Raw genomic sequence first — 24,723 nt, 5'->3', positions numbered from 1 at the left:
CCCAGTAAACAACATACATAAAGACTGAATGAATGGAGTGACACAAATCAAGAGGAGCTTAGAGGATGGAGGAAGGGAAAGTTGATGGGGGGAAGAGATGATGATGCATAGCTTCTGAAAAGTTTAAGGGTCTTGGGAAAAAAAAAAAAAGAAAAAAGGGGGGCGTGTCTAAGCTGTTTTCTATATTCCAGCTGATAATGATCATAACCTGTAGCAAGGACGATTCAGACTAGACATTAGGAGAAACAAGAGACAAAAAAAAAAAAAAGAAAAAAAAAAAACACAAAAAAACCCACAAACCCCATAAGTTTCTGATGATGCAAATAATGCAACATTGGAATAGATTTTCTGAGCTGGCTGTAGTGTCATGAGAGATCTTTAAGGATTGGGTTAGATAAACTTTTGTCAGATGTGATGTAAATATAGTTGAGCCTTCCTTAAGGCAAGGAGATACCCAAGATTACATTTCTGGGTCCATTTTTACCCTATTTTCCCATGATTCTATTAAATATATTAGGAGACCATCGTGTTGTAACATCATTTTGCTCACATTTTGCTGGAGACTGGCAACAAATCTTATAATTCATCATGCTACGCTGAGAGCTTGCATTGAGTATCTCTTTCCTAAAGTATTTACAAAATGCAAAATGAATAAATGGTCTTTTAATGAAATGTATCCATGAAATGTAGACCATTTCCTCTCAAAACTGAATTAAGCATTACAAGTGATCAATACCTAGATTTCTGTGTTTACTGAAAAGCACTGTTGTAGAGTTGTATAAATTGTCCAGAGAAGGGGAATGTGGCTGATGCTTTGTCACCATGACTCTGATAGCATCTGAAGCTAGTTGGCTGTCTTGAAAGATTTGTGATTATAGATTGATTCTGTCTTTCAACTGTAGGTTACTGGGTCAAATTTAGCTTAACCCCAGAACTATCAATAATGCCTATGACCACATGCCATTACACTCTGCAAAAAAACAATTAATCCTGCTCAGATTTCTGTGAATTTGGTATTTATTATCATTCTTTTTGCCAAGTAACAAAAACACTGTGCAAATCAAAATCTGTAAGTCTTTAGGTATCTAATTCATTTTCCCCTTTGACTTAGTCTTGCCCCAAACTGGATTAAAACACTATTATGGGTGTGTGTTAAGTGACTGTGCTGCTCCTTGCGCTATATAGCCCTACACACATAAAAGTCCTTGCAGTCCATAATTGCATGGCACCATTCACAAGTGTCACTGCAATATTTGAAAGCAAACATGCCTAAAGAGGGAATGAAAGTACATAATTTTCTTCGGCTTGTCAACAGTGGGCTAAATCTGTCAGTTAGCACTGCCGTGGCATGAGATTCAGCTTTCTGCTATGCAAATGGATCTGCACAAATGGCTGTTTGAGTGGACCAGTACCTATGCCTAGTGGTAGTGCTCTATGCAGGAATACATTCACCTGTGTCATAAATGATGTGTCATACGAATTGAATTTGATGCTTCTGTAATTAAAAAAGAAAGAAAACTTCTTTGAAAAAGGATTAAGTCATGTTTTCTAGTTTGAGATAGACATCGCATATCATACATGGAAATATTTTCTATTTCAAGGCATCCCATTTAATCAGAGCTTTAAAAAGTTACTTATTTCATCCTTGTTGAAAGTTACTAATTGTGAGTCAGAGATCTGTCTGCTATGAATACGATGCCATTTTCATATACAGTAATTTGCCCAGTAGATAGACCTTCCCCCTTTTTTTAGGTTGCATATGCTTTTAGATTTTTAAACTCCTTTATTGAAGTATTGTCTAGATTTTAACATTTATGGAAAAGTCACTGGCCTTTTCTTCAATCTTTATTTTTAGTGAGCTCTATTGTCCACTGTGTAAACTGGGTCTGCTTTATACTGTGTTATTTATGTTTGTTTTTCATATTCCATTTTTTTTTTTTTTTTTTTTTGCTATCAAAGTGGTCCCTTAAGTGATTAAGAGACCCTATTTCAGTTCCATAACGCTTATCCTTGTGGTCACATCTCATAGATTTTTTTTCCAAATGGAGCAGGTAAGGTCAGAGTTCTTTGGTAAGGGAAGATGAATGATGGGTGTTCAGCACCGGTGTCTGTGCCTGTTCCAGGTTGGTGTGTTGCTCTTCTTCATAATGACAGTGGTCAGAGTTAAAAACTCTGGATGTAATCGCATTCTTTCTTTAAAAGAGCTTCAGATTTGGCTTCAGATAACTCCATCCTCTCGTCCCCTTAATCCTCACAATCTCTTCTCGCACTGTTGAGCACACTCCAGTCCACTGTTTTCTACACTTCTTCACTGTTTCCATCTGACCCACGCAGTTGTTTCTTCAGTTGTTTAAAGGTGTATACTAATGTGTTTTAAGTTACCTGACTATTAAGGACTGTCTATATTTTGCTACAGTGCTTCTCATTTTCATTTCTGTTTTGTCGCTGTTATAACTGGAAGCCTTAATTAACCATGTACTTCACATGTGTTACCTGTTACCAAGGCAATATTGTCTTTAAATCTGAGGAGGTGGATTTGCTTTCTCTTTATCCCAAGTGCTCTATTCTGATTTCAGATCTGCACCTGCTTAGTAACAAAAAGACACGTGTTCAAGGGGCTAGCTGTAACCTCAGCTTAAAAGTACAGCCAAGTCTAGGTAGGATTGTTTTAAAACTCTATACTTTTGGTAGGAGCCCTGTATGTTATAATGACATTAGACTCTGATGGAGTTTATCTTTCTTTAAATACAGACTTGGGGGTAAACCTTTGTGTGGAGTACTCAAATCAAATTGTTATGAGTTGTAATTAATGGAGGTGATGTACAAGCCTATACTGCAGGATGCGCTCTGTTAGAAATACCCCCGTTCCTGCTATTGAAGTGGCTGAAACCTGCAACATATTTTGCTTAGTGAAATGTAAAAGAAAGACAAAAAAAAAAAAAAAGCCTCTCAGCCCCAGTATTTTTAGTTTTTTTTTTTCAGTGTAAGAAGATTCTTTCTTAGTTGCATTGTGTCCATCTGCTACTTGATGCCACCAGCTGCCAGCCATCCCAGCACATGCACAGTTACACCAAATAGGTTGCCCTTCACCTTACCTTATGCTGAAGCACTGTTCTGGCTTCTCCAGTTTTTCACCTTGAGGTCTTTAACTAAACTCCTCTGTGCAAAGGAGGAATTCTGCACAGATGAAAAGCAGGCTGTAGAAGGACATAATAATTATACCAGCAGAAAAATGTCAGCAGACTAATGTAGGTCCCCTATAGGGGTTTGAATCATCTTATGAAAAGTGAAGCCATTAAATAAAACAAAATGTTAGAGATTTTGTTGGGAGTGACAGAAGCAGCCAAATGTTCTTCCTGCTATATCTCTGACATTCTGCAATTTTTGGCTGGGTAAGAACAGCAGGCTATTTTTCTCGGTTAGTTATCAGAGCTCGGATGTATAGAAAGGTTTCTTAAGACTGTGAGATGGGGCAGAGAAATGTGAACCGTGCCCTGGCAAAAGCACTCATCAGGTATTTTATAGGAAAATTGTGTAAAAATAAAATAAAATCTGCAGCTCAATCCTGGGTACAAATGAGTTCAGAGGCACTGCAGAATCTTGTCAAGATCATGTGGTCTTTTGCCGCTGAATGCAGGCTCAATTACAAATCCAGAATTACAAGGCCAACTTTGCACGTTCATTAATAGGAAAATAAAAAAGTGCTAGAAAAACACCTAGTGAGGTGTGACCCCACATAATTCTTACAGAATTGTTATTCATGATTTGCATATGTTTATTTAAGCGCAGTGTTTATAACTGATTATTAATGAGCCCCTTGAAACTCTGAGGATATTGCCCTTGTTCCCCATGTTCCGCTATGGGGGAATGAAGGCTCTGCTCACAGAATTTCTTTGAATAGGTTCTCGTTATCCTAAGAGGAAAAGACATTCTTTGACAAGTGTGCAAAGGGAAAAAAATCTGCCTGTGAGTGGGAGTCCGGTTTTCTACCCTGTATCTCACTGAAAGACTGTAAGAAAGAATTCTTACATTACATCAACCACAAATGACATGAGAATTTTCTTTAAGTTACTTCTGAAGCTGGCACCCAGGAGACTCTTGTTCATGCAGAAGATATTTTTAAATTTTAAAAGAAAAGTCAGGGTGTAACTTTTGTTTCATTCTCACATTTCTTATTTAATGTGTCCTTTTTCTGTTGGATCCCATGTTCATATGGGTGAGCCATTTCTGTGGTTCTTTTCTTCCGAACACATCATTAGTCCACTGGTAATCAAATAGAACTGTTTTCGGTGCAGAGGTCTATATAGGGCAGCTGCTCCTTCACCCCTGTGCCAGGTGGTACCAGCTCTGGAAGGGCTTTCCAGAGCACAGCAAAACAGCTGAATCTCCACAGCATCTTGAGGAGAAACTTCTGATTGACCTTTTAGATGCTGTTCTAGGACAGTCTGCTACTAGGGTCAAGAATTACAGCAGTAAGATAAACTGTGGCTGTAAGGGTACGGCTACAGAGCAGCAGATGATAGGAGGTGAAACAGTACAGCCTCCTTTTTTTCCAGAGATGTCTTCTTTATATTGAACTGCCTTTGGGGATTGCTTCATTTGTGTGTGTTTTGTAGTCTACTGGCAGAACCAGGAAGGCTTGGGTAAAGAAAACTGATCTCTGTCCTGGTTTAGTTATTTAGTTACTTAGTAGTTTACAAGTCCGGTATTTCCTCTGATCTGGAGCATGATGTTGCTTTTGCATCCTAAACTATCGGAGCATCCAACCTGCAGCATCATTATTGGCGGTGACTAATGCATGAGCCAGAAAGAGTGCCATTTGGTTTGCAGATCCTGTAAGCAGCCACAGTCTGATCTCAGCCATACTTGTCACCTAGTATAATTCCAGTTGAGTGAAGAGTTTTACTCTGGCCATTACATGGTGTAAGGGAAATCAGGATCTGTCTCAAAGTGCGCAGTTCTGATGCTGGGAGGGTGTGGGGGAATGGGGAATAAAAGATGTAACATGCATAAGAGTTCCGATGTATGCTGGGCCCATAATGGCAGAGTATGATGCTTTCAAGCCAAATCTTAAGAATTGTAACAGACCTGAAGCTGCAACCCCTGCAACAAGAGAACATGTAAAAAGCAAGAGCATAGAGTGACCTTGTTCTTTCTTTCTCTTTGGAAGAAGGTTTACATGACATAAAGACCTTGTGGTTTCGGTTGTCTGCTCAGAGACAAGACAGCCTCAAGTATCTTCCAGTTCCCATAGAAATAAATAACAATGATATGTATGGTGTTAAAATGCATAAAAATGCTCAGTATGTGGTCCATAGGCTTAGTAGGGTCCACTGCATGAGAAGCTCAGCAATGCAGAAGCAGACTGAAGCATATTTCCTATGCATGGACTGAAAGGTGTTCCAATTACAAACTACATTTAGCGGAATACAGCTAAATAAAAAGTGCCCACGTCATATACTGCAGCTAGATATATTCCTGAAGCACTTTAAACTAAAAAGCCTTTACGATTCTAAACAACCCATATGTCTGTCAAAGCTGTCATTGTGCTGCAGCAAGTAAAGGAAACAAAACTTAATTTGTAATGAAGCTTCCCCCGGCTGAAAGCACAAGTCTTCCCCATTCTCATTTAAAGCCTCTGTTCACAATTGCAGCTCTCTCACTCTCTCAGACTCCTTATAAAATGCTTTGCATTTCTTTTTGAATCACGTCAAGTTAATTTTATGGCAAACCATCCCTGTTTTCTGAAACACACAAAAGAAATATAATTATTGCTGGGTGAAGAGGAGTTGGAAGTAAACCGAGCGCGATGCTGGTAATTGTTTTTGGACACTGGTGCTGGGAATATTCTAACCACCTAAGCAAAAGACATCTAAAGAATGCAATTAATTATAAATGGGAAGCTTTGTAGTATATTTCCAAGATCAGAAGGAGAAAGCAGCATCTTACCCCCAAAACAAAACATACTACCCAGCAGATGAACTTATGGTAAATAAGCTGCTCCTTGGTTTCCTGTGGTAGCTGACTAAAGGAATGTTCCCTTGTTTTGATTTTTCAGGTTGTTAAAGTGACAAGGTGAGATTTTAGGATGCTTAGCTTTAACCTTATCCCACTCCTATGGCACTCAGTGGGGGATTTTGTTGTAGGGACAGATCTGCTGTTTGGCAGTCCCGACCCAAAGGGGTATGCCAACATGTTTCTTGTTTCCTCCTGTAAGTCAGCCTCTCCCAGGAAGTCCCTCTTTGCCCTGGGGCACATGGCTCAGAAGTTACAGAAATGCCTACTATGCTTCCTTTTCTCGTGTAGACTGCTTTCAAACTTGTTTGTTTTGGTGTTTTTAAGGTACAATTGTTTTCAATTACTTTTGATATAAGTGGCACTACAGGCAAGCGAGGCTGGCAAGATCTGGTCCTCATTGCAAACATTTCACAGTTGTAATCATCTAAATTGCCGTGTGAAATTGTTCATTAGATAAAAATTAATAAATCATATAAATGAAATCCAATGCACCATTAGGTTGTTGACATTAAATCTGGCATAAAAACGTAGTTGTAAATGAAGTCATTTATATACACATTGATTTGGGGCCAAATCCTGAGGTCCTTGAACAGTTTTTAGACCAGTGTTTACTAAGGCAAGTATATTGAATGAGACTGAAAACAGTGACCCAAGGTACAGCTCTGGGAGCTATTTGTGAAGATTTTCATTTCTTTATGCCAATCTCCCACATGCTGCATGCAGCAGGAGGGAATTCGGGCTCTGCAGGTCTTGAGGAGGGCAGGCTTCTCCATTTCCCTGTTCCTGATGGCGCAAAGAAATTCTTGTGTAAAACAGTACCATAAAGTGACTTCTCTACGGGCATATGTGTTTGCAGCCTTGGGAGTCTTTGTGGATGGGAGGGTGCTGATGGTGGCAGATAACCTAAAATCTGTGGTTAGCAGGAGGAGCGGAAGCATAGATCTTGCTTTTCTGATAGAAGGATGGCTGAGACATCCTAATTATTTCCTTCTTGCTTCCCTTTGGGCCTCCTAGAGGGGTATTACCAAAGGTGACTCAGGTTCAGGTTCACAAAACAGGTCCCCACTGGCTGTGGGTTTTGTGTACGTAGGGCTAGTGATGTTGTAGCAGACCCTAGGGATGCTACAGAGAGAGAGAAAGGTAGTGAGCAGAACTAAATGTGTGTATTTAATTGGAATGGTAATAAGAAGAAAATTCTTTTCTCATTTGTCACAGGATGAAACCAAAATAACGCTTTTCAAGTCAATGGAGCTGCTTCACAATTATATCAACAGCACCAAAAACAGAGCAGAGTCTCAACTTTTGGGGTTTTGTAGTCTCCTTATAGGGGAAAAAAAACTTAGAAAATGAGTGATTCTGTAAACACAATTTTAGTCTATCGACAGATGGGAGAAATGGAGAACAGGTTGTAAAAGTATAAGCTAAAGCATTATTAATATTGTACTGTTACTGAGCCAATTCATAGAGGAACTAAAAAAACCCACCCCATCCTATTGGTTAAGTAATCATTACACATATGCTTCTGGAGATTAATACTTTGATTTTTCAAAGCTTTTATATGTGTCAGTTCTGCTAAAAGGATGAAACTGCAAAAATGCACTGGTAGCAAGTTTAAAGCAGTAATAGCAATGTCAGATACACTTTAAGGATAATCACAAAACTCCTTTACATCCAGTAGACCTAGTAGTCTCAGATATGGAAATAATACTTCTGACAACTAAAAATATTTGAGAAAGTGCTAAAAGGCCGAATAATGTATTATATTTTAAGCCTGAGTAGCTATTTCATGCCTTGGTATTGAGTATTATATTTATGCCATATTGATGATCATCATATCTTTAGACGTCATTGTATAATCACCGTGGCTTCCTCTCTTTCTTATTATGGTACCTGTACTTTTAGACTTTTTTTTTTAAAGTAATGATATCTTTATTTCAGAAAAGTATCAAGATACTTGTAGTAACAGGAATAGATGTAAACTTAAGAGGCCTTAGACTACCCACCTGTAAGTTATGTCAAATTCATATTCGAGGCATAATACTATTAATTGGAACTTATTTACATCTGCATGGTTTGTGTCTATTTAATACATTCTTCTTGAGGGCTGTTTGTGGCGAGAAGTGCAGACAGGAAAAATGTCTTCTACCATGTGCTCTTGCGTAGTTTTGGAACATCTTTATTTTATATGATATTCACAGACAAGCAGCTAAAATCCTTAGTCCTTAGTTTTTTTTAAAAAAGGGGGTGGTGGTGAGGGTTAGCTACTGGCCAGTTACAGTTTTAAGATACGGGTATAAACCAGGATGCAGCAGAATATTTATTTAGAGTGAGATCAGATCGGGCCTTGACTTGATCTGTGTTAATTTTGTTAATAAGACCAGGCCCTTTGTGAGAGCCAGGTAGGTAAATCACCAGCACCTTGCAGGATCATGCCCCATGCATAAATGCTCACAGCATCAAGCTGTGTTTGTAGAGATGTGAGAGATGAGAATGTATTTAACTGTATCACTAAATCTAAACATATTAAAACTTATTACTAAAAATCTAATGTCAGATTCAGATGATTTGATTACTGATGCCCAGTGCCCGAGGGACTGCTCATAAAGCTGCACCTGGCATCAGAGGTGCTGCCTGTGATTCTGATCAAAGCTCAGCTGAAGCCAGAAGCTTTTCAAAACCCCACGAAGAGCCTATTTGCCTTGCTGGCAAAATATTAATCTTAGAGTTTTGTTTCTGGATAACAGGCTTCAGTGCCTGAAACCTGCAATGGGCAATTTCTGATTTACATAGAAGACAAATCGGGCCCCCAAGAAATCTTCTTTTTCTAACTCTGCCTGCCATTCCAGAAGGAAATTGGACTTTATGACACAGCAGACCTAGCAACAGCATTGTTGTTTAATAGTATGGGTTGCATGAGTCTAAAGAGAAAACACTATATATCATGTGTGAATGTGTCATCTTTGAATCCTGATACTAACATGGGAAATAAGAGCAGTTGCTAGATCACTGAAGTAAGGTGAAAAAGACAAATCACCTCAAGGTGCCCCAGGATCCCAGCACTAGAATATTTGTTTTCTTTATTCTAATGTCTTCATTTATTCTTTTCCTGGTATTCGGTAAGGGTCCCTTCACACCTAAAGGAGGAGGAAAATAACCCCACACAGTTAAAACAATGGGCACAAAGAACAGGAATGTCTTCTCAAAGATACGTAGTGTGTCTGATGCATATCATTATTTTTATTTAGCACCTTTAAAATAATATTTCAATAGTTATTTAAGGTTTTCTGTAAGCTTGCTCAAGATGTTAACTCTTGATAATGTTTGCTTTGATTACTTAAACAAACAAACAAAAAGCAAAGCCTCAAAATAGGTTTTAAAATAATTCAAATAAGCTCTTTCATTTCCCTTGCTAGTAAATACTGTTTTCCTTGAAATTTTAACCCCTTAAGATTTTAGCCATACTGTTGCTCTAAACTGATCCTTGATTCCTTTCAAAGAAAGTACACAATGTCTTTGGAACCGCACCTGCTTCTACCAGTCAGTGCATGATTTCTCTGAGAGAGGAGTATAGACTATTCAAAAAGGTGAAATAGACAAAAGAAAGGAAAAATGGAAATTGAAGTTTAAATGCAAGCACTTAAATTGTTGGGCATTGTTTTTTAAGATAAAGATGTCTTTTACTTTCCCATGATGCCTCGAAGTCTTCAGATGCCCAGCACCATTGAAAATCAAGCCATTTTAATCAAGTTTGGAGTCTAAAGTTGCACTTAATTTCATATACTTATCAATAATTTATTTATATTTCATGCTCATAATTATGTTATTAATGTAACTTCAGTTATGAAACTTAATCTAGGATCATACAGTGAATAAGTAGCAAAGCCAGGAGGAAAGCATACAGGTCATATCCTCTGCCTTGTAACTCCCAGGCATGTACATTTTGCTTTTTGTCTAAAGATTGTGCATGAAGGTATGAATTTGGGAGCTAAGCAAGCTGACAATTTCTCTTCAAAGTCATCCTTGCTGCAATTCATTTTCAGCCTTCTCAGTCTCTGTTGGACAGTTACAAAAGACAGCTTTATTATGCAGCTCTCTTTCCCCTATTTTTGTACAAATCATTTTCTGTTTGTCATGTTTAGGGCACCTTCATTTCCTCCGTCTCACAGAAACAGAGATGATTACATTAAGTGTGGAAGTCTCTTCTCTTTGTTTTTGGACTGTAAAACATGCAATTATTTGACGTTATTCTTCATAAATTTTAGGGTGTTTTTTTTTTCCTTTTCTGGTTGAATGTTAAAGAAGCTGGCAAGACCCATGTGGTAACACAGAGCTACATGCTGAGGAAGGCTAAACTTGTGTGAGTAAGTGACTTTACGCTGTCCCTGTGAGATGTTAGCTACCGGCTGTATTACAGCATCTTCCCTTCTATATAAATCCACGGGAAAAGATGTAGAAGCTGGAAGGGACTGGAAGATAGCTTCAATCCTGTTTAATCACCACAAGTAAAGGGAAGATATTAGAAATGCCCCTGAGGCTAATCCTGACAAATCACCCTCATCTGAAGGGTAGAACTGCTATATGCAGCCATGTTATGTTCAAGCTCCAACCCGTAGAAAAACCTGAGCAAATGTGAAGCCGTCAGCCTCACCCCTAGACTTTGAGAACATCATCTAGATGCCCAGTTCAAAGCTTGGAGGGTATTCAGATACTGCAGTGGTGAGGGCTGTGCAGATAACCAACTGGCTAGAAGGTTAAATCTGCTTCTTGGGATGGGAATGCCAAATTAATGATCGCTTCAGAAATTTATACGACTTTCCAGCTGGAAACTGCATGCTGCAGAAGGCACCGTGCTGTCCAGAACAGCTGGTCCCCTGCTCCCTCTTCTCTCTCCATGGGTTCCCTTTCCCCAGAATGGCTGTTGCTTGAGCTGAGCAGTGTGTAAGGATTTGTGCACATACGTGAGTTTGGTACAGAGGTACGTGAGGTGTGGGTAGGGGGCTGCTCTTCCCAGAGACCCCTGTAGGTGTTACAGAGGTGCTGCATCCAGTGATCCATTTTTTGGGGTGCTGGCTTGTTCTGCTCCACCCGGTGCCCTGCAGCAGGTGGGAGCATCTGCCCTTGCTTTTGCAGCCATTGGAACAGTGATTAAAGATGAGATTGCAAATTCCAAGGGCACATACATTGCTCCAGAGGGTAAATCAAGGCTTTGTTTGATGTAAACAGAAACAAGAGCAAGACTTTCATGTACTGACCATCTAAGTTTTGGAGGAAGTAACCCCCCCGGTTAGTCACAATGACTTGAGGGCTTTAATAACGTGTTGTATTTGAGAGAGGTGCTGTTTTTGGCATACCTAAAGGCCTTGCAGCTTTCCTTAGTGGCTGTGTTGGATACAGGGCGTAAAACTGTTGCTCTACTTGTACCAGTTTCCCAGGGGTGGTGTTTTGATTTTACAGTAAACGTGTCTGTCTGGTACAAGAATTGTAAAGAATCTTTCCTGGGCTCATCTTTTAAACCAATCCCTCATCTTTTCTTCTCTTGTCAAGGGAAAGAAAAAAAAAGGCATTAAGAAAGTTTAAGGCCCTTTCCCGTCAGTCCTACAATAACACTCAAAATTCAACTGGATACCCAAGTGCTGGGACGTGATTTTGATTTCTTCACTGAAACATAGTGTATAAAAGTCCTTGACAAAGATGTATTTTCCAGTTGAGGAAGCCCTAAAGAATTTATTCCCAGCCTCTCTGTTCTCTTCCCTCCCTCCCCTCCGCCTCGCTGCACACTTTGCTGCCTCCTCCCCTCCTCGGCTTTGCCTTCTTTGCACCCACGCGTGAGACCTGCCTTGAATCCCATTGAATTCCCTTTGAACTTCCACGTTTGTCCACTTGCACACCCCCCAGCACCTTGGGAGGCACGAAGACCAGTTGTAAATCCCAGGAGCTGCGCAGTGCAGGCGTGACCACCCCCATGGAGGCCAGGAGGGCTCCTTGCCTCCATCTTTTGGTGCCCTGCTGGGACGGAGCCACCGCTTTTCTGGGCTGCTCATGGTGCCCTTTTCTGACTCCCAGTTTGTCAAGAACAAAAAACATCTGCTTCTCAGCGGAGTATGTAAATGATGTGACTATAAAACGCTGGTAGTTTAGAGAGTTGTGACTTTTTATTTTGTTTCTCCTTTCCTAGTCTTAACTGTGAGCTGGTGAGGGCTCCCAGGAGAGCCTTGCTGGAACCTGGGGCTTGCCCTACTAACCTGGCCGTCTACTGCCACAAGTTGTTCCCATGCAACCTTTTTCTTTAAAAAAAAAAAAAAAAAAAAAGTGCCCTAGAACAGCCTTGGGAAGCAAGCCTGAGCAATTCTCCTGTAGCTTGTGTTACGGCTCCAGTGTGCGACCTGCTGCTCGCCCTCTGTGCACCCGATATTGACGTTTGCCTAATGAAATGCTGCCCTGGAAAATGTATGGGCGCCCATTAATAGAATAATTAAAGGTCTGGGGAAGGCTCTGATGAAACGTGTAACAGGTCAGGGAGGAGGAGAGCAGGAGTGAGAGAGGGGAGGTGAGATTGAGCTGCACCCCTCCCCCCCCGGGAAGGAACGGGGTGCCCGGGGGCTTCCCCCTGTTCTCCCCCAGGCTATGTTATGGGAATTTGGGGGGCTTGGGAGAGGGGGAGATGCGATGAGAGGGGAGAGACCCCACGGGAGGGGGGTGCACAAAAACCCCACGTACATCCCCAGAACCCCATGGGGGGAGGCAAGGAGAGGGGAAATTTCCCCCGGCGGCGCCCCGGGGCTGCGGCTGCTCCGGCGGCTGAGCGTCACATCTGACGCGCGGCCCGGGCACACGCACCGGGCACACGCACACGGCGCCGGGCACACGCACAAGCCGGGGATCCCCGCGGGGTCCCCCCCGAGCCCTGCAGAGCCCGGCTGCGTGGCTGTCCGTCTGTCTGTCGGTGTCCGTGCGGGCAGCAGCCGGCCGGGGGGGAGCCGCTCGCCCGCAGCGGGGGGCGGTCGCTGCTCCCCGGGCTGGCGGATGGATGGCTGGGACGCAGCCCGCCAGCCCCTCGCTGCTCTGCTCCGCTCACACGGCTTTCCTCGGGGTTATTATTTTTTTTTTTTTACCTTCAAAATCTCCCTGGGAATTTTGTCTTTTGCAGCGTTTTTTTTTTTTTCTTTTCTTTTTTTTTTTTTTTTTTTTTCTTCCTCCCTTCCCCTCTCGCTCTCCGTCTTCCTGCCGAGGATACGTTTTGCTTGCCAAGTTTGTAGTGACACCTCTCAGATTCCCCCACTCCCTATTTTTTTTTTTTTTTTTTGGGATCTATTACAGTGCCCGTTTGTATGTAGACATACCGTGGGTTTTTTTTTTTTTTTTTTGCCTCTTTTTCAAGAAAATTGGAATTCTTTGGGAAGCAAATGGATACGGAGGAGGACGATCCTAAAAATCTCCTTTTGAATCTGTAAAAGAGGTGCACGAAGAAATTGCTTAAATTCAGCCATCAATTTAGCTTCATATTAAGCACCTCGAAGTATTTATGATTGCAGAGCAGGTGCAAGCGAGGATTAGTAATAAGGTAAGGGAGCTATTTCCATCTTTGAGGCAGCAGCATTTGCTCAGGGTTTTCAGCAGCTTCTCTTTTTTCATAAAATCTGGGCTGATTTAATTGCATTTTCGGTGCTGTTCTCCCGTCCTTCCGAGTCTTAGAATACGCCTGCTTGCTTCTCCTCACTAACATCCATCCCCTCTCCCTGCCTGCTCTGTATTTGGGAGTTTCTCTGCCGTGCACATGTTTTGGCTGGTATTTGGTAACTGTTTAAAACCACCAATCCTCTGGTTAAAATGATTCCTTGCCGTGCACTTTCTCCACCCAGCAGGACGCCTGCAAAGCCCCATGGAAAACCGCAACACAAAAGCTTTTTTATTTGCATTTCAAAAGGAGAGAGAAGTAGTTAACCCCCCCTAGGGGGAAAACGGGCCGGGGGTGGGGAGGGGGGGTAACAATCACGTCCTCCCTCTGCTGAAAGCGAAAGAATTCCCCTCCTTCACCCCCCCCACCCACGGGGGTGGTCTGGTGTCTGGGTGCCAGTTTCTGCCCTTCCATGGGGGGGTGCCTGGGGGGCTTTGGGGGGGGCTGAGCCCTCCACCTGCGCTCAGTAGCAGATGCTCCCGGGGGCCATGGGATGCCGGGGAAGGGGGATTCCTGCCGGGGAGGGAGGGGAAGGGAGCCCCGCGGTTCCTTCGGGGATGCTGCAGGCTCCAGCAGCAGCAGCCTTTACTAATTTTTGTTTTATCAGCTCTATTTAGTGATATAAATGGCACGAGCGAGGACATCAATTACCAGCTAACCGCGGCGATAGTCCGTGGTTTATGGGATTTAATGATTTCTCTTGTTTTGAAAAAGCTCTTGTGACGCTAACAATAAAGAACTCCATAAATCATCTAAATGAATTGTGTCCCAGTAAAGGCAATTTTTAGTCTTTTGTTGCGTATCTCCCCGTCCCGGTAATTAATTGCAGTACCAATCGCGAACATATTTGTGGTAATAAAGGTGCCATTACTGAAAAGGGACTTTCTCAATGTGGGGCCCATGTTTACAGAACTCCTACAGCGTGTCTTAGCTGTAGACAACCTCTGTCCTGTCCTCTCGAAATATAGGAAGCGATGGGAGCAGTGTGAAGTGAGCGTGGTGTGTGATCATACCTGTTTGTGGCATGGCACGTACCTTGTCCTCACCCCAACAGCACTGGAAGCCCTTTTAATGGACTGCTTCAGTGACTTAGGTTGAAAGCAGGAGGTAATCATCACCTAGGCCTTCTGATTATGTTTTGATTAAAAGGAAAGGCTTTTTTTCCTTTTTTTCCTTTTTTTTTTTTTTTTTCTTTCTGGTAATCTTGCTGATTCTATCATTAGCTTGTCAAATCCTCTTACAAATAAGCAGGAGCAGTGCAGTTCAGTGCTTCAGCAGAGCATAGTAATGTTCCTGCAGTTATGTGAGAAAAGCTCCTCTTTTGTACCATCCTTTTCTGTTGCTTTTTTCCCCCCTCACCTTCTTCTGTATTCACGATTGTATTTTTGATCCATTATTTAGAGTTTGGATGTATTGGAAAGGCTGGAATAAAATATTGCAGTTCTTTCAGAACAGAGGGAAACATGCTATAAGGAAAGGGATCAAGTTTGAATGTTTTAGAAAACAGTTGAGCCACAACATTTACATTTACCTGAGTTATATTTCTACTGCTTTTAACAGCCTTTAAAATAATCTGTGGTGATAGATGTAACAGACATTTATACGTATGTATTTCATCCATGTAGTTCGCTATGTGTTCAGGTGAACAGGCTCCCCTTAATGCTGCTGACAAATTGTTTACTGCATAAAAACATTAATCACGAACTGAAGAGGTGCAGGTTCAATTCCCCATCCGATTAATTGGGCTGGTAGCTGCCCAGCATAATACAATTACAGAGATATGCTGGGTCCTTAAAAATGTATCATGTGTCTTTTTTGGAAAATACCCATGTGCACAATCTGGTAAGACTGAGTTCCTTGTGGCTGTTGCATAGACACGTGAGTAAGGTTAATGGAACTCTTAAGAAGATATTTTATGAAATGTATGTGGACTTCAGTGCTGTTTTCTTTGACACCTTCTCATTAGAGTGAGTTTCTAGAGAATGAAATATCTCAGAGATGCTGAGTTCCATCTCACTGTCCCCACTCAAGCAAAAAGTTCCACAGACTTCATGAATCCATATGTAAAGATGTTTTCAGTGAGAATTTTCTGACTGTGCAATCAGATAACTTAGATGTGGTAACTATGATGCTAATACTATTTATTTAAAGTTAATTTGTCAGTGTTAGAAAGTTTATGGTTTATCTCCATTAACTGGAAAGGGTCAAAGAGCATTTCCTGTTGTGTCATGAATGCAGCCACTGCCATTCCTTCTTTGTCAAAGACCAGTTAGTCAGTGAGGACAGATTGGGGTTGGAGCTTTTGAAATTTCTTTCCTCTGAACATATGAAGAACACTTAGAAAACTGAATTGGTGACTCACTAGAAAGCTTGTCTATGTACCTTTTTGCCATTCATCTGTGTGCATTTGAGCATATTCTGGTTCTTGAATTGACTGGTCATTGAAGAAATTCTCTGTTTATTTGTTTATTTTCCTGTTTGAACATGTTTTTCTCCATGTGCTATAATAAAAATAATTTCTTAGGCAACAGCAAGTTAGAAGTAAGTGCTCATGTTCTTTAGTCAACACAGAGATTCCTTTCTGGACAGAGAACATTGCTGACTGAAGTGTATAGAAAATTAAATCTCCAGCTATGATTTCTGTGGAAGTACGATGTATTTCCTAATTAGCTCTTCATGTTAAATTAGCTTCATGAAGTTTTTGTTTGTTTGTTTTGTTCTGTTTCAGGTAACAAACTGTATTACAGAACTCCCATATTCTAATCCAGATGATGGGATTCTGTAATTTTGCATTGGAAAGCAATGGATACAGTTTTTCAGGCATCAAAGAAACAAATCTGTTGTGCCCATGTCTGTTATTAATCTGCTTGATCACAATTCAACTTTTACCTTGGAATCTCATTCGGGTTCAGAGCACTGCAGTGTAAGATGTGGACAAGTCCTGTTGCTTTTACACTCATGTAACCTCATCACAGTCAGCAGGATGAGCTCCGTGAAGCATGTCAAAGTTGTCACCACTCAAAAAGATGTTCATGTTTCATAGAATCAGTCAGGTTGGAAAAGACCTCTCAGATCATCAAGTTCAACTGTTAACCCAGCACTGGCAAGTCCACCACTAGACCATATCCCTGAGCACCACATCTACATGTCTTTTAGAAACCAGAACTAATGAAAGTTGCTTTCCCAAAGATTTCTGACTTAAGAGTGAAACTCTTTCCCAGTTTCTGATGAGAGCTTCCATTCATCTTCCTCTGTCCCTGATCGTGTATTGCTTTGTGTATTATTATTATTATTATTATTATTATTATTATTATTATTATTATTATTGCCTGTCAAGAGAGGTTGAGAGGAGCATTCAGTCTTGCAGAGTTTCTTATGTCTGTTTTCAGGACTTTTTCAAGAATTTTTCCTGTTCCTCAGATAGGTTGGACTGAATTCACCAACCAAGTGTGGTTGTGTAGACCTTACACACCAACAGACCACAAGTGCAACCTTGTGTAGGTTACATATTTCCTCATGAACCAACCTGTCAAACTGTTCACTTACTTCATAGCTTTCCAGTGCTGTGAAGCTTTTACTACTGCTGACAGCTGGTGAGATGGTGCCCTGGCTTCATGTACTGGTGGTTCCAGCTTTGGGTCTGAACTCTCTATGAAGCTCCATTGGGAAAAGGTCCAGCCAGAAATCTACTGTGTATCCAAGTGGTTAAGACTGCTTTTTGTTTTTCCTTTTTGTATGGTAAATAGACTTCATAAACAGACTTTAAAATTTCATAAGAGACTATCTTTAGCTAGGGAAATGACCATATATGACCATATTCTTATGATGTTGGATGTGTGGTTGGTTTCTACAGCTTTCCAGGAAATGGCAATACCAGCATATGGTTCTCATGTGTGCTGGAGAAGCTCTTGCAAACTCAGGAAAAAAAAAAATGCTTTGAAGCCTTTTTTGTCTTTAAATATGTATCTATCTCAAGGTGTACTTCCAAAATGAGATTTTGTGGTAGCTTTGTCAAGGTGAAGACCTTGGAACAAATTCTTGACTGTGTCTTTTTTTTTTTTTTTTTTTAGCTGGAAGACTAAAAAGCACTGTGCTTCTGGAGAGGGACTGTGTTTTAGGGAGGTTTTCAGACTTCGTATTACACAAGAAGAAAATAGAAAGAATACATTAGCTACATTGTTAATCAGCTTAGTGACTTTATATACCAGGAGAGTGGAGAAACACCAGGAAAGAAAGCATTTATATTTATGCATTTCAGTAAAATAATATAAAAACGACTATAAGATGTTTTCCAGAGCCTTGGTAACAGAACTTCAATTAGCATAAAATTTCCAAGGACAGTGATAAATAAATACCAGATGCGCTTATTTATTTATTTAGGATTTGATCCATTTCCTATTGAGGGGAACTTTATTATTCAGAGGAAGGAAAAGAGGGAGGCTGTATTGTTCCTCTGAAGGACTTTCCACCCTGGTTGCCAGAAAACATAGCACAGGAGTTCTGGATTTAGAGTAGAAATTTTGTTACTGTTTATGAGTTAGCTAACGACACTTAATATGGTGAAAGTTCACTTTAAGGAAGCTTGAATATAGTTAAAGGTATTTATTTATGACTCCTGCCTTTTCTTTTGTTCAACGGTTATTCAGAATTGGCTCATCTGTTATTTTCAATAAAGCATCACCTCCAGCTGAGATATATTTGACTTTTATATTTGTTAAGAAAAAAACTGAACTGGGTAAAATTGGGACTGGCTCCAATTAGGCATATTTATTGGGCAATTAAAATTAAAAGCAGATTAAGTTTTACTGAAAGACATAGCCAGGTAGCAATTTATATTGCAGTAAAATGAAAATTAGATGTTACTGAGTTGTAGAAGAAGAGCTGAGTGCTGAGGTTTTATTGCTCATTGTTTGTATTCCAGGTTCAACCAGAGGGTTCAGTCAAAATCATCACCTGCTTATGCAAGGCACTGTATGAATAAATAATACATTTTGTGTCCCAAGGAGTTTCGCCTTCACTCTACAATGAGTTCTTATCTTGTGATTTACCACAGTTGTGCTGAGTTCATGTGTTCATGACATGTGGAAGTAACGTAAATTGTGGATGAACTGGAATACAATGTGAAGGCAGAGTGGTCAGAACAATAAATTGTGTTCTCAGTGAATCAACATTTGGAGGCACTTTTTGGAAGAAAATCCATTTGAGAACTTCCCTTGTCTTTGATAGACTCTGAGAAAAAAATATACGTATGTATATTGACAAGCACTATACTGTATGATAGTGCAAATACATAAAAGAAATGCAATGCCTGATTCTAACATCAGTATAAATAAGTAGAGATTGAGAGTAGAGTAGAGATTTTTAGGAAACACAAAACGTAATGATTTCATTGGTCTTCGTTCACCTCCAACATTGTCTACTCATACAAATCTGATGCTTTTGTAGGTTGTTGTGGTCAAAAATGACGCTGACCATCATATTTTAGTATGTTTGCTGGAGTGAATAGGAGGAAAATCACTACCCAGACGTAAATCTTGTAGCATTTGGAATCTCAATGATGGAGAAAATCTTAAAAGGGTGCCACAGCTTTCCTTTTTGACCATTTAGCAACATTTTGCATTGCCTAGGTTCTTGTCCCCATTGCTGAGGGAGAGACACTTTTCTTTGTGCCTTACCACGTTCGTAGAAAGTGTTCAGTGGCTCATTGCCATTGACTGGGGTACAAAGAAATACGAGACCTGGTGTGATGGTTTGGTCCTTGCTTTTCCCATACTTGTTCTTCACCCAGCTGTGGGGCCCATGATGTGGCAGTTATGCTGTGACAGTTTTTTTTCCAGCATACTCACGTCTAAGGTCTTTGCTGCACATCCACAAGAAAGAAACACTGGGGCACTTTCAGTCTCATGCCTTTGCTTGGCACTTACATTAAAATATATTCCAGTACTCAATCTATTTTGTTTTCCCATCCATAAATTGAACTACTACATTGAGATGCTGTGAGGATTAATGAATGCTTGGAAAGCTCACTGCAGATAGAAAAAATACAGTACTGCCTCTTCAGCTCATTATGTATAACACTGCATAGTTTAAAAGTTATGAGAATTGCATAAAGGCTCTGGCAGAAGAAGCAAGAAAATATTGAACTTCCTATTAATGGGGGAGCCACAGGTCTTTCTTCATCTGCCATCCATTCTTTGTTCAGAGACCAGCAGCGCAATGAATGATCCCATTCTCGGGAGCCTTCTCCTTTGCAACAGCCTTTGAAAATGAGGAGAGTTTCACATGGGGAAATCTTGTTGGACTTCTGATGGACACTGTTCAGCTTTTGCAAAATGTCAGTATTTATTTTTTTTCAAGTATGTTTTTTCCAAAATAACAAAGCTTCCTTATGTATATGGGCATGGCCATTCAGAAAGTGGTTATGTGTTTCTCAAAAAAAAAAAAAAAAAATAAAGAAAGAAAGAAGAAAGAAAGAAAAAAGTAAATTACTTAATATAGACTAAGATGGCATTTGTGAAATCAGTCAGCATTTGTGATGTGAAGTTAGAATTCAGTTACATTAAACGTTTCAACAAACTATCTAATATTTCACTTTCTCCTTAGAGTTAATCATATTTCCCTGAGAATTATAACTTCCTAGGTCAAAATTTATATACAATATTTTGAACATATTTAAAAAATAGTTTTGAATAATTAGGGAACTGTAAGGAAAATTATGATCGGACTTTAACCATCATAGAACTCTGATGAAAACATCCACGATGCTAAGCATTGCATTTCTTCTCCTACTGTAATATTTTATGTGGGGTCAGGAAACCTCTCAGAAATTCAGAGAAGGAGTAACTGTGATACTACAGTGACTTAAATTCAAAAAACAGCGTGAAACTTCTAGTAGAACTCAAAACTATCTAAACGCCAAGGATTCATAATCTCAACTAAAAAGTTGAGCCTAGTGTTAGTGAAGCAAGCCATTTGATGTTCAGTTGATAATATAATTGAACTCTCACTTTGTAATTGCAGTCATTCTGAAAATATTTGATATTTCAAAAAATGCAAGATGGTTCTTAATCAAAGCAGAGAGAAACATGCAAACTCCAGCAATGAGTCCAACCTTACCTTCGGTTATCTGTGAATAAGATACCGTGTGATACCATACTGCTTAGCGTGATGCTTTCAGAGCTTTCCATCTAAAGGCAAATTCTGTAGGCAATTCTATACGAAAGGTAGGAAAATTAATTATTTTACAGACTAACAAACCCAGGCCTGCACAATGCTGAGCTGACATTATCTGGTTCTAAACGGAATCACGGGGAGCAAGATTTGTATGATCTAGAGAGCCGCTCTGGTGTCAGCGCCAGAGGGAGCCGCCTGCCCAGCTGTGGGCCATGTAACAGCTCAAAGGCTGGAAAGAGCCAACAAAAAGGGACAAAATGGCAGGAAAAAAATGGTAAGCTGATGCCTGTCCATGCACAAAAAATAATATTTTAAAGTTGAAGTTATATTTGGTGTGTTGATTTGTTGGCCATCTGACATTTTTCTTCTATTAAATACTCTTAATTAATTGCATTCAAAATTCTAATCTAGCCCTTTTTTTCTGGATTGTTGTGTAACAGTATTTTGCAGTTTACAAAGAAGTACTATAAAAATGAATGTTGATTCTCAATTAAAACTGTAAATTTGGATCCTTTATTTGCTAGAATTGTGTCAATACATTTTGTGTTTACATATTGGACCTTTACATTTGCATTCTTAATTGGTACAATGTGATATCTGGTAGGAATATATATAAGGCTAATTCTCCTTTTCCTCAAATACCCACCTTGTTTTCCCTAGTAATTCCACATTGTATCTGGGTAACGTATATTCTCTTAGATTTCTCAAAACTGGAACATGTGATACAACAATTCTGGACTTCATTGGAAAAGTAATATTATTCAGGTATTTCCGTGGAGTTCATAGGTTGCAAAGTGAAATCAGGGCTGAGCTACTGTTTTGTATAAAAAAAAAAAAATAAAATAAACAAAGAATAACAACCCTTTCACACCTCCTCCCAGGCTCTGGTGTAAACCATTTGTAATCTACATGCTACAACAGACAAAAGAGGAGGGAAAGGATATATTATCCCTTGAACAAAAGAAGACTTAAGCATTTGCTTAACTGCTTCTGTGAGTTGTCCAGGGTCACAGAATAGCCTCTGGCAGAGTGAGGAATTGAACCTGAACCTCTGAAGTTGTAGTCCCGCACCTTATTCATAAGATATTCCTTCTTCTCTTAACCTTTCTGCCATAAAACGTGATCTCTGTACACCAAAGATAATGCTGTTAAAACTAGATTTGTGTGTTCTACTACTGCGGTAGTAAAATTCACTTATTTACAGGCATGCACACACAGACGCGCATACACATGCACACAAATCCTTTCCTTAGACAGGGGCTCTGCTGATAAGGCAGTGTAATAGTACTAAAATCAATTCATGAGCTGCAAAGTTATTAAGCTGTAGCAATTGAAGTGTATTCAATCTGTCTGCTTAAGAGATTTCCAAGACAGGTGCCTACCCACGGAAATGTGTAGAGAATGTGTATGTATACAGCTGCACACACACGTCTAGAGCCTGTGTGTATATACATACACATATGCACAAGGAGAATACTGAATTGCATATATATAAGTTATACTGCTAGATTTAAATGGAAAACTGGTTAGTTTCCAAGTTCCTTCTTTGAGAGGATATGGAACAAATCAGAAATCAAGAATCTGGCAGTATAATGGTCATAGCCTGAAATGTTCCAGCTCAGGATCTCTCTCTATGCTTTCTGGCCAAAACAGGTGAGTAGAGGGGCAGGGGATCAGATGAGAAGGGGTATTTGGGTCACAGGGACATCTAAGTGTTGTACTGAGATACCAAAGTCCTTAAGGGATCTCTCATAGAAAGGTCTGGCCAGAACAAACTGACCTGAGGCACCAATTAAAGCTCCTGGTTGGTTCCTTTTCTTCACAGTATCTCCAGGAAAGCTGTGTGTCAGTACAACTTTTCTAGCTCCTGCATAAGGTAATGGTCTTTAGATCAGCCATGGAAGAACCACAGATTTCATTAAATTTGTAGCCTTTTATCAAATTTCAAGAATCAGGTTCGTCCCACTGAAACAGGAGAAGGATGTTAGTTTTGACAGCCTGTAGAAAAGTGAATCGCAACCTGAAAGCTGCAAAATTTGCAGTTATGACTTTGAAACATATTCCTTCACTGTTTGCAAGTTCAAATCCTAAAAGGTTGTCAGAAGCAGACGAAAAAACCTGAAGCATTTGTGAGAGAGTCAGTGTGTTTTTAATGTGATTGACTTCATCTTTCTGGTCTTTGATTCAGTTTTTACTATCTCTTTCTTTCAAAGACCGAACAAGAATAAACAATTTGTTATGATTTAACTGTTTGTGTGAAGGACATCTGGATTGGAAGTTCATATAAAAAAGTATTCAGTTTTCTATCAGGTCAAGTACAGTGTTCTCAAAGCACCATTTGAAACTGTCATATATATTGTACTTTCTCAAAAGCTTTTGCAAATATGTTTTCTAAGTGAGGCTATTTATCCAAGAACCTTCTCTCAGCCAAACGTTCAGAGAACAGTAGCTGTTGTTTGTATCTTGAAGGAGATTATTTATTACTAAGACAAAATGAGTCTGCACTAACTCACTTCTCTGTGCAGGGTGATATATCAAAACCTGGAGTATTATGAAAAAATCAAGGTGGAGTAATTGGGCATCTGAATGGCACTTGAACTCCGATCTGCATAAGTGTAAATGGGCTCACATTGGTGAAAAAACTCTATACTGTGGCAAAGTCTGGTTTGTGGGTTGCTTGGGGGAAAATCTCTAAAGATGTTAGTTTCCTAGGTTGTTCATTTGAATTCAAAGAGGACCAGCAATCATCCTTTAGAGCCACAACCAAAAATAGGTAGGGTGATTTAGCTCAACTGGGGCTTAGTCCAGAGTCCACTGAGATCCATGGAAAATTTCCTAGTGATACTGGTCATCTGTCTATCAGTTTCCAGTAGCTTTGACAATGCTATGTTCTTCACTAAATAATGACATTCTAATGAAAAATATTACATCTGTCTATTGAGTTTCTGTAAAGAATCATTTTTTCATTGCTTCTCTTTAAAAAGATCTCAAGGAAAATTATATGCTCAGTTTTTCATCTAGAGCTCCACTGAACCTTCTTACCAACAACGCAATAATGTAGCTCAAACACACTATTGTCAAAGGGCAAAGTGCACAGAAAATGGTTAGGCTTTGTAATTATGTCTTGTGACACGAATGAATACAGGCAATCATGTGATAGCTAAAGCTTTTAGTTTAAATAAAAGAAACATTCCAGAATTTGCCACATAGGGAGGTCATCAAATCAAACTTTCAGGCTAGATTTTTTTTGAAAGGCTGGATGATTTTATGGCCATTAATAATATTTGTAGCACCAGTATGCAAACCAAGATAAGAATAATCAAATCTCATGCTTCAGGGCATAAGCTAATCACCTGCTGGGTTTGGTATAATTGGTTTACTGCATTTACTAGGAAAGGAGGTTCACTTTCTCTGAAACTTTGAGTTCTAGCCATGCTCACTGAAAGCATCCTGGATTTAAAAGGCTAGTTTCCTGATCCCTTTTGATTGCTCTTTTGTCCATAAAATGATGTGTAATGAGGGCCAGTTAACATTAATATTAGAACCTTATTTTTGTATTTCTTGATTTAAAGTTGTGTTAGTATGAGTTGCTCCATTCTATATGGTAGAGACTACAAAAGAATTCCTTGTTTTTGCTATTTCTTCAAAAGTGGAAAAGAAACCAAATGGTATAAGAAGAGGCCTTTGTGATAAATTGCTGAATAGTGTGCACACAGACACAAACACACATTAATTCATATGTTAAATTACAAAATAATCATTTTATCTATCTGTCCTGGTATCTGGATATAGATAATGGATGTGCTACTTAAATAAATAACTAAAAATGTTTACAATGCTTTGCAGGCCCCAAATTA

At 39.7% G+C, this 24,723-nt stretch overlaps 1 protein-coding gene across 2 annotated transcripts in view; it reads left to right on the top strand.

Moving 5' to 3' along the window:
* Positions 1 to 24,723, top strand: part of NLGN1 (neuroligin 1) — a 423,737-nt gene that overhangs the window by 35,425 nt on the left and 363,589 nt on the right. Inside the window, exon 1 of one of the 2 annotated variants that reach the window (XM_084528873.1) lies at positions 13,397 to 13,579. The exons of the other annotated variant lie outside the window; for it this stretch is intronic. The gene's annotated coding sequence lies outside the window, so the exon portion shown is untranslated. Of the gene's footprint in view, positions 1 to 13,396; positions 13,580 to 24,723 lie in introns of those variants that run through there. 2 annotated transcript variants of the gene reach the window in all.

Source organism: Aythya ferina, assembly GCF_964211825.1.
Source record: "Aythya ferina genome assembly, chromosome: 9".
NCBI classification, from domain to species: Eukaryota; Metazoa; Chordata; class Aves; order Anseriformes; family Anatidae; genus Aythya; species Aythya ferina.
Note: the sequence above shows the minus strand (reverse complement) of the source record. Positions and strands in the feature narration are given on the sequence as shown.